Source organism: Ixodes scapularis, unplaced genomic scaffold (assembly GCF_016920785.2).
Source record: "Ixodes scapularis isolate PalLabHiFi unplaced genomic scaffold, ASM1692078v2 PGA_scaffold8__174_contigs__length_109621045, whole genome shotgun sequence".
In the NCBI taxonomy this organism is placed as follows: Eukaryota; Metazoa; Arthropoda; class Arachnida; order Ixodida; family Ixodidae; genus Ixodes; species Ixodes scapularis.
This window is the reverse complement of record NW_024609883.1, coordinates 96,821,413-96,829,941: the sequence shown is the minus strand read 5'-3', so window position 1 is coordinate 96,829,941 and position 8,529 is coordinate 96,821,413.

The following is an 8,529-nucleotide window of genomic DNA, read 5'->3' as shown; positions in this document are numbered from 1 at the left end:
AGTGATGCCACCCTTTGTAGTACCCGATGCCGACAGCACGCGCTCACGGGGAAAATACAAAGAAATCGACGAAAACAAAATGTCGCCATAGCGCAATCAGCACCACAGACGCGTGCAGGGACACGCTCTTTCACGCGCTTCTGAACAAAATATGAATGTAAAAGTGGAAACAAAATGGCCAGATGTCTCCACCCTAAGCAAGGCGCACATGAAGGCACCCTAGTGCCTTCATGTGCGCGGTAGATAAGCACGGTCGATAAGCAGCTGCCCGCGACCTTGTCGAGTCAGTCTCGCTCGCGCTCTCTGTTTCGCCGCCGAATCGCCGCCTGCTTTTCTGCTGCCTCGACGCTCTTTCGTTATTTATCTTTGGTTGGCACAAGTTCGCCCATTAAACCTTTATTTTCAGTTCCCTGTTCGCCCTCTCGTCGCCTTAATTTGTGACAATATTTGTCACGAAAAAAAAAAAAAGGAAAACAATGCGAAATTAAAGCGCAGCTCATGAGGAGGAGAAGGGAAGGCTACGGTGGGTATAGGAATGCCTCTCCTCCCCCTACTCTTCTTCTCTCCTCCTCGATTCTCATTTAGCGAATAATTTTAGCTATATTTAGCGGTAAATTTGGCGAAAATTCGCACCTCTAAATTTAGCGGGGAAATTAATGTCGCGTGACGTCAGCACCAATTCAGTCTCCCCGCTAAAATTAGCGGGGAAACTGTGACTTCCCTTAATGCAACGCGCACGTACGCCGACGCCGACGCCGCTCACCCCGGAAACGGGCGCCTAAGAGCTGGGCTCTAAAATTTCATCTCGCCTCTTTGGCGCTATTATGCTTGGCTTTAACGCGACCGATTAATCAATTAATGATTCGATTAAAGGGTGCCGATCAATCGGGTTAAAACCTTCAATCGATGCCCAAACCTAGAAAATGATACTCTACTGGAGCATGGGCAACAATAACAGGGCACCCCTTGAGCTGCAGCTTGAACATTTTGTATCGCAATCTGCGCGGCACGTACACCAACGAAGCACATCGTGGAGCGCCAGAACAGGTGTTGTTTTGAACGATGTGAAGCAGAGCGAAACGCTGTCAACTTGGTCGACGAGGTTACAGAACAGGATGGTAGCAGCAGTGCTAGAAAAGGTAATTGACTGAGCGCGCTGGCGCTACAAGCATTAAAAATAAAAGAACATTTTTCCGTATCTATGTATTATCGAGAGTTTCGAACTCTGTCAGTGCTTGACGAGTTCGCCAGAAATGCAGACAGCCCAAAACCTTTGTGGCACGATAAATTAATCGCTCGGAATTATTATTTGCACGAAATTACTGCAGCCAAACTATCGGCAACACATCTTCTACCAATCAAGCTGGTAACAGGTCACGAATAGCCCACATTTTTCGCAGTTTAAATTTTAGATGTTCTCATCCTCCTTGTTGTCATTTCATGCACTTTCGCGGAGTAACACGTTTCAGAACGTTCTCGAAAACACGTTCAAACAATTGTGTCGTCAATGGACGCTGGTACAGGTTAAACATGCAATGTGTACGCAACCGTTTTTTAACTCAGTTGAAAGGGACCATGAAATGATTTCTCACCTCCTTCCTCTTTAGCTCTAATCCTCAGCTCAAAAGCGAAATGAGAGATCAAAGGTGGTGGGGACGTGCTTAAACACCGGGTGCGATGACTCCGAGCTGGCACCGTGCTTTTTAAAGGAACCATGAAATGATTAATCAACTTCTTCCTCCTTAGCTTTGCACCTCAACTCAGAAGCGAAATGAGAAATCACACGCGGCTGTGACGTGCTTCGACGCCGGATGCGAATACTACGAGCATTCACCGCTCTTTTCGAGCAGACCACGAAACTTGTCATTCCCAATTGTCGACACGTGCCTTCCGGCACTCATCGGACACGAGCGCGAATCCAAATATTTGTCGACAAATGTTGACGAGCGCACACGTCCGAGTGACGCAGTGCACGCGTTAAATGCGCGAACTGGGGTCGGTTTGACGTGCTTTGAGTACCTCGGATGTATCAGAGTGTAAGAGCAGAGAGCTTTCGAAAAAAAAGAAATACGAAATAGTTCGCTATACTTAAAAATGTTCGTACCAAAAGGCAGGACTTTTACTTTCTACACTAAATTTATTTTCGCATTTTAAACGATATGCGATTAGTTACACCCCAATCTAGAATCATTTCCCCCAATTTTCCCCCAAATTTCATTTCATGGTTTCTATAAGTGGACCAAAGAACTTGTCGTGCCCAAGTGACGATAAGTGACATCAGTGCACTCATCGGCCACGAACTCGAATCCAAATATTCGTTGACAGATTGATTGTTAACGACCGCATACATGCAAGTGACGCACTCCAATGCTTGAGTTGGGTTCGGTTGACACGTTCTTGGGCATCGCGGATGCATCGCAGTGAAAAGGCGGAGAGCTCTCAAAGTAAAGTAGGGAAATAGTCCGATGTATTCTCACATTTTCGTACCTAAAAAGCAGACTTTTGGCTTTCTACCTTGGTGTACTGTATGCGATTAGTAATATCCCAATTTATCCCAGCACAAAAATCATCTTATGGTCCCTTTAACATGGTCATACATAGGGTGTCTGAAATCCCGAGGCTCGATTTAAAATGAGCAGTAAAAATCGGCGCTTGCATGTACCATTCTAAAGTTTTCGTGAAAGGTGTATTTCACAGGTGGGTTTTACCTCGTAAAATTACAAGGCGTAACTCCCTTTTTCATCAATATAGGACCGAAATATCTGCCAGGGTCAACGGCGAACGGCGACGCAGACGACCGAGTCGAGTGGCGGGGCGCGTTTGGTGCAAGTATTGACAGATGGCGCTACCTCCTTGTTCCAACTTGCTTTTAAAAAAATATCGAGACTGCCCGCGACGACCGTGGTCTATTAAAATGCATCATCTTTTTGTAATGCACCTTTGGTTTAAAAATAAATGCGTACAATGTTGGCGCTCTTGGTGCGGACGGATTTCCTCTGCGTTTTGTCTCCCTTCTTTCACTGGTCGGCTACACCTTCCGACGCTGTTACCGACCTAGCGACATCAATCAATACGTGCGCCGAAAACGCCCCTCACCCCACTCGACTCGGTCGTTTTGCGTTGCTGTCCGCCGTTGACCCTGGCAAGTTTGTTGGCCCTATTTGGTACAGAAAGGGAACTACGCCTTGAACTTTTACAAGATAAAACCCACCTGTGAAATACACCTTTGACGAAAGGTTTCGGTTGCTACATGCAGGCGCCGATTTCTACGGCCCATTTTAGATCAATGCCTCTGAATGTGAGACACCTTATATATTGTTTCAAGCAGCGCAACTTTAAGTAGTGGCCGAAGTTCGACCGAAGACATGGCGTCTTCGGCGTCACGGGAAGCTTAAGAAACATGAGGCGTGGCCAGTTCCCAGCAGCTTAACATTGCACCGCAGCCCAAACAATAACGACATTATTTGATAAGAACTGGAAGGAACAAGTCAACAAGGAGGAAGCGGTATGTTTCTTATGCTGTCGATAATTATAGTATATCTATACGCTATATGAAAACACTCAGAACATCTACTTTCTCGCAAAACGTTTGGGAAAGCCAATTGCTGCAATCTATACGGAGGGAACTAAGCACACAACGAGGCTAATGATCTGTTTACAACTAGAAAGAGGAAAAAAAGCAAAAAAAAAAAAGCAGTGCACTTTGCGTTCTGGCATAGAGCGGGACGTTTCATCATGCTTGGTGCCACAGAGCAGTTCGCTTTTTTACTTACCTATTTTTAACCCTAGTATTTGTCTCGTTGTTCGCCGAGTTCTCTCCACAAATTGCAGCAATTTGTGCTTTACCGAGTGTTTTGCGGGAAAGTAGAGCGCTCCGGATCCTTTCACAGCGCGAATACATAAAAGAGTCTGTGGACGTTGTCTGATGCGTGTTGCTTCCTTGTAAGATGATCATATTAGTGCCACTAAATAAGCTACGCATCAGAGTACCAACACTTGGCCCTATGTTGGCCTAAAATCATGGTTGCCAGTTATCTGAAGGTTTATCTGAAATCACAGGAAACGTTTTTCCGCCCTCCGCAAATGTTTAAACAGTTCGCAACAGAGAAAAGCAGTCTTACATGAGCTTCCTAACAGCGAATCTAATGCTGAAGAAGTCGCATATTTGAATCATGACTGTCGGCAGTTGCGTCTGCTCTCCAGAAGCACCAAAATGGAGGCGCCCACAACAATGTCGGGGAACAGAGTGCCGATACCCTAAGAGCAGTTGATTTAGTGGCTCTAGGCCATATAAAAGGCTATCCACAGACGGGTACGAAACTTACACGTGTATCTGCGAAGCAAACACGATTCTTACATGCCTAAATCGTGTCCACAGATAATGCTGCCGTCATGTGTGCGGCGAACTCTATCTTTTACATGATGTGCGAGCAGCGCTCCTGCCGGGCGCGGCGCATCATGTCACGTGACAACGTGAATAGAGGAGCGCTGGACGCGGGTAGGTTGTCGAACGCCAAGGTATAGAACTCTTATCCTAGAGTGAGATTGAGTAAATTCTGGAACACAGCCTCCAAGGCGCAGTTTATTTATTGGCCTTAGCAAGGCCCAATGGATTACCTGATGTGAGGGAACGTTCACAAACTTGCGGTTCCTTACGGCCGAGCTCTTGGGGTCTCTTGCGTCTAGAGAGAACACAAGCGCCATCTCGGAGGTGACCTTGGAACTGCATTTCACTAAGGCGAAGGTTTAGCAGTATTCGCGAGATCAAACGTGCGTGCTATCTACCGAGAAAAAGAAAATGATGGGAAAAAAAAAAAAGTAAACAGACGGGAACGCCAAGTGTTTCCCACCTACCCGATAGATGGCACCAGTATGTTCTCGGGTCGTAAGATATCTTAAGAGGTTTTAAGGCATACGGTCGTAATAAATCGCAAGTGTGCTAATCTACCTCAAAGGGGTATTGCAACGATTTTAACATTGAAAGAATTTTCAGTTTGTATTTTTTTATAATATTTATCTAGACACTAGTGAGAAAAAACGAGCCACCTTCTCCAGAAAAGCTACTATTCCGCTGCGTAATCGCAAAGGAAAGAACGAATTATTTTCCGATCTGTAGGCCCCTGTGGCAGTAACAGGAACCTCGGTGGCACATAACTGGGGCACACGTGGGAGTCAACAGGTCAGCGTTCTTTGGCGACGCTGATCCTTGAAAAGTCGACCATCGCGGAGGGAACGGCTGGGGTCTCTGAACAGAAACTCCAGCCGGAAACCAGGTGGTTCCCCAGAGACGTCACTTAAAACACGATGTGAGAGTTGAGGGGCACTCTGGGACCTTCGATTTGTTTCATTTTTTAAAATAAAAGCTAGCGCGCGCAGGAAAACGTGCTTTTTTGTGCCTCGTTTTATAGGCGAGACAGATTAATTCCCGCAGTTAATTGGCCAAAGTACGAAAATCCTTGCACCGCCCCTTTAAGAGTGGCAACGGTGAGGCACTTACCGGGTATGCGCCATACATCCTGTCCTCTTCGACTGCAGCAGCGCACTGAAAACGTCAAACGAGCTTTGAAGGTACGAGCAAAAACAGTTGGCGTGAAACATCTGCAATAACGTTGCTCTTTCTTTTTTTTTTTTTTTTGCGCGGACAATTTATAATTATAATTCCGCAGTTCTGTAAAATGATGTTCTATATACGCAGGAATGAGGCGCTTATTTGTGTCAGTGCATGTATCGCGTGCGAATGAACGAGTTCTGTACCGTGACGTCGGAGGCACACCTATTTTATTCTTTGATAAAAGATACGAGGTTGCGTTACTGCTATATATAGGACTTGCACTGACGTCGTACGAGCTGCCATTGTGGTGGCCTTGCTGCCGAGTGCTTACCTTCTGCTGTGTAGGTTTAGCACCACCGAATTCGATGTTCTCGACAAGAACATTGTAAGAATAACCACAAGCATGGCGCGATGACGTCAGGTGCAAGCCATGTATAGATGCAGTCCCTGGCAGCTTGAAACGACGATAACCTAGCATGATAAGGCTTCTTGTTCTGTGGTTCGTTTTTCTGCGTTCTTATGGCCTAATGCTGCGATCTGATAGGCAACGGAACGACAATAAGATGCCGGGCCACACATCGCGTTTCTGAAGCTGTCAGAGGCGGAAAAGGGATGATGTCCAGACTCTGGACAAAAGTTTGCCCCCCAAGAAACACAGTCAAAGAGCCATAATAAAGAACCAGTTTAGTAGAGAGCCGTAGTAAAAAAGGGAGCACGGCAGGCTTCTTTATTTCATTCATCTCGGCTGGGGGAACAGTGAATTACACTCATGCAGTGGTTGCTCATTGTGTGTCCGTGTTGGGCTTCCCCATTCGTGAAACAAGCCCCTTGAAGTAAGGCTCGAACGACGTCATTGCGCTCCGGAGCAGCTCAGTCAGGTGGTCGTCCGCAAGGGTCGCGCGCCGCATTGACTTCACCGCCTTCGTTGTTGAGAATAGAGCCTCGCAGCAATATGTTGATTCAAATATAAAGAGGAGTTTCTGGCCCGCGAACTTGACCTTGCTTCCGGCACCTGCAGCCAAAATACTGCAATTTCCTGAGACCGCAGGCTCTTTTTGTAGTTCAAGCAGTTCCAGTTCGAAGGCTCCTACATCTTCTGCCAAGCTTTCTATGGTTGGAGAGTCGGCACTTAACAGATCAACCACAAGAGGATTCATCAGAAGCGCGAAACAGGGCTTGAGTTGGTGCATATATATCTTTGAACCGGGACTGAAAGTCTCTCTCAAGCTCTTCAAGCTTTACGAAATATTCACTGAGCTTGGCATCGGTCAGTTCAAACTCATGTTCAGCATCCAGAAGGCTCTTCAGTCACGGGAAGTGCATCAAGCGCTTTGTTTTCAGATCGTTTTGAAAAAAAGTCAGCTTGTTTTGGAAGCTGAAGACGGTTTGGGCAAATTACGATACCATTTTTTCTCTCACTTAGAGCGACATGTTTAGAGTTTTTAGGTGCTGAACTACGTCAGTGAGGTAACCGAGATCGACACACCAACCCGCGTCATGAAGTTCTGGACATGGCTTGGAAAAGCTTGAATTGGCTTCAGGAGAACCACGAACCTTGATAGTACGTAGCTCATTGACAACCAACCTACCGCGCAAAAAAAAAAAAAAAAAAAAAAAAAAAAAAAAAAAACGATACTTTGTTGGGCGCTTCATGAAGTTATAGTTCTTCGAGGAAGTTGCGGAACTGCCGGTGGGTTTTTGCATTCGATCGTATGTATAGTTGACGACTCGAAGGACGGAGGTTATAACGTCCTTGTAGCTGAAGGGCTTCGCCGCCAGTTGCTCACGATGGATAATGCAATGAATTGGGAGAAAATCTGAAATGCTGAGGTCGCTCCGCAGAAGACCTACCAGACCCGCATTTCTGCCAACCATAGCAGTCGCACCATCAGTGGCAATAGCGACAAGTTTCTGCACAGGAGCGACAAACCTCTCCAATGTTGTTAATAATTCATTCTAAATGTCAACACCACGACTGGTTTCTATGAGGCCAACCATGTCCAGAAGCTCTTCTCTCACGCTTTCGTCGGATGAAACATAAAGAACGAAGATTGCAAGCCATGGCTTGCTTGGCTTGTATATCCGTAGATTCATCAGGGGCTAAGCTGAATTCTTTACAGTTGTTTAGGCCCTCCAGAAGCTTGTCGACGACGTCGACGCTTAGCTGTGAAATGCGCCTTTCGACCGAATGTCGTGGAACTGGGACTTGGTTGACCAATCTTTGGAGACTCTTGTTGTTTGAATCCAAGATTGCCACGACGTCGGAGATGTTGGTCTTCAGAAATTCTCCTACCGAGTAAGCTCGCTTGGTACGAGCAGTGTTCCAGGCGATTGCAAAGCTTGCTTCGACTGCTAGGTCAGATTCCTTGCTGAAGGCCTTAATCAAGGACTGCTGAGTCCGAAGTCGCGATTTGAGCTGAGCCAGTTTGGCTTTCCTCAACTCAGATGAAGCTGGATAGTCCAAAGAAAAGGTTCTGTGGTTGGTCTCATAATTTCGTCGAAAATTGCTTGCCTTGTGTTGCGAAATTGCGGCATTACCGATGAGGCAAAGGGGCTTACCGCTTTTTTCTGTGAAAGCGAAATCTTCCCCCAATCAGGGAGGAATGTCCGATGTTCATCTTCGTACTTGCGTTTCTTGTTGGACGCAATTGCGACGACGGCCGCAGAACCTCGTCACAACTTCGCCAAGGGTGGTTCTACGTAGGCATTAATTAACTTGTCTCGACAGACCAGGTCGAATACCGTAGAGGCAGCTGAAAAATTATGACGATACTTTAGCTCCTCCTCGCAGGGAATGCTGACAGTCGTTTAACACTTTTTTCTGTTCCATATGCATATGTCCCCTTTTCCCATTCAAGCCCGACCTTGGCAAGCACGCCTTTTGCCCTTCCATGCAAGCGTTCCAGACGCGCCTTCATTAACCGCTGCCTAGTTATCTCCCCCCCCCCCCCCCCCCTCTCCTCCGAAAGCATAAAAAA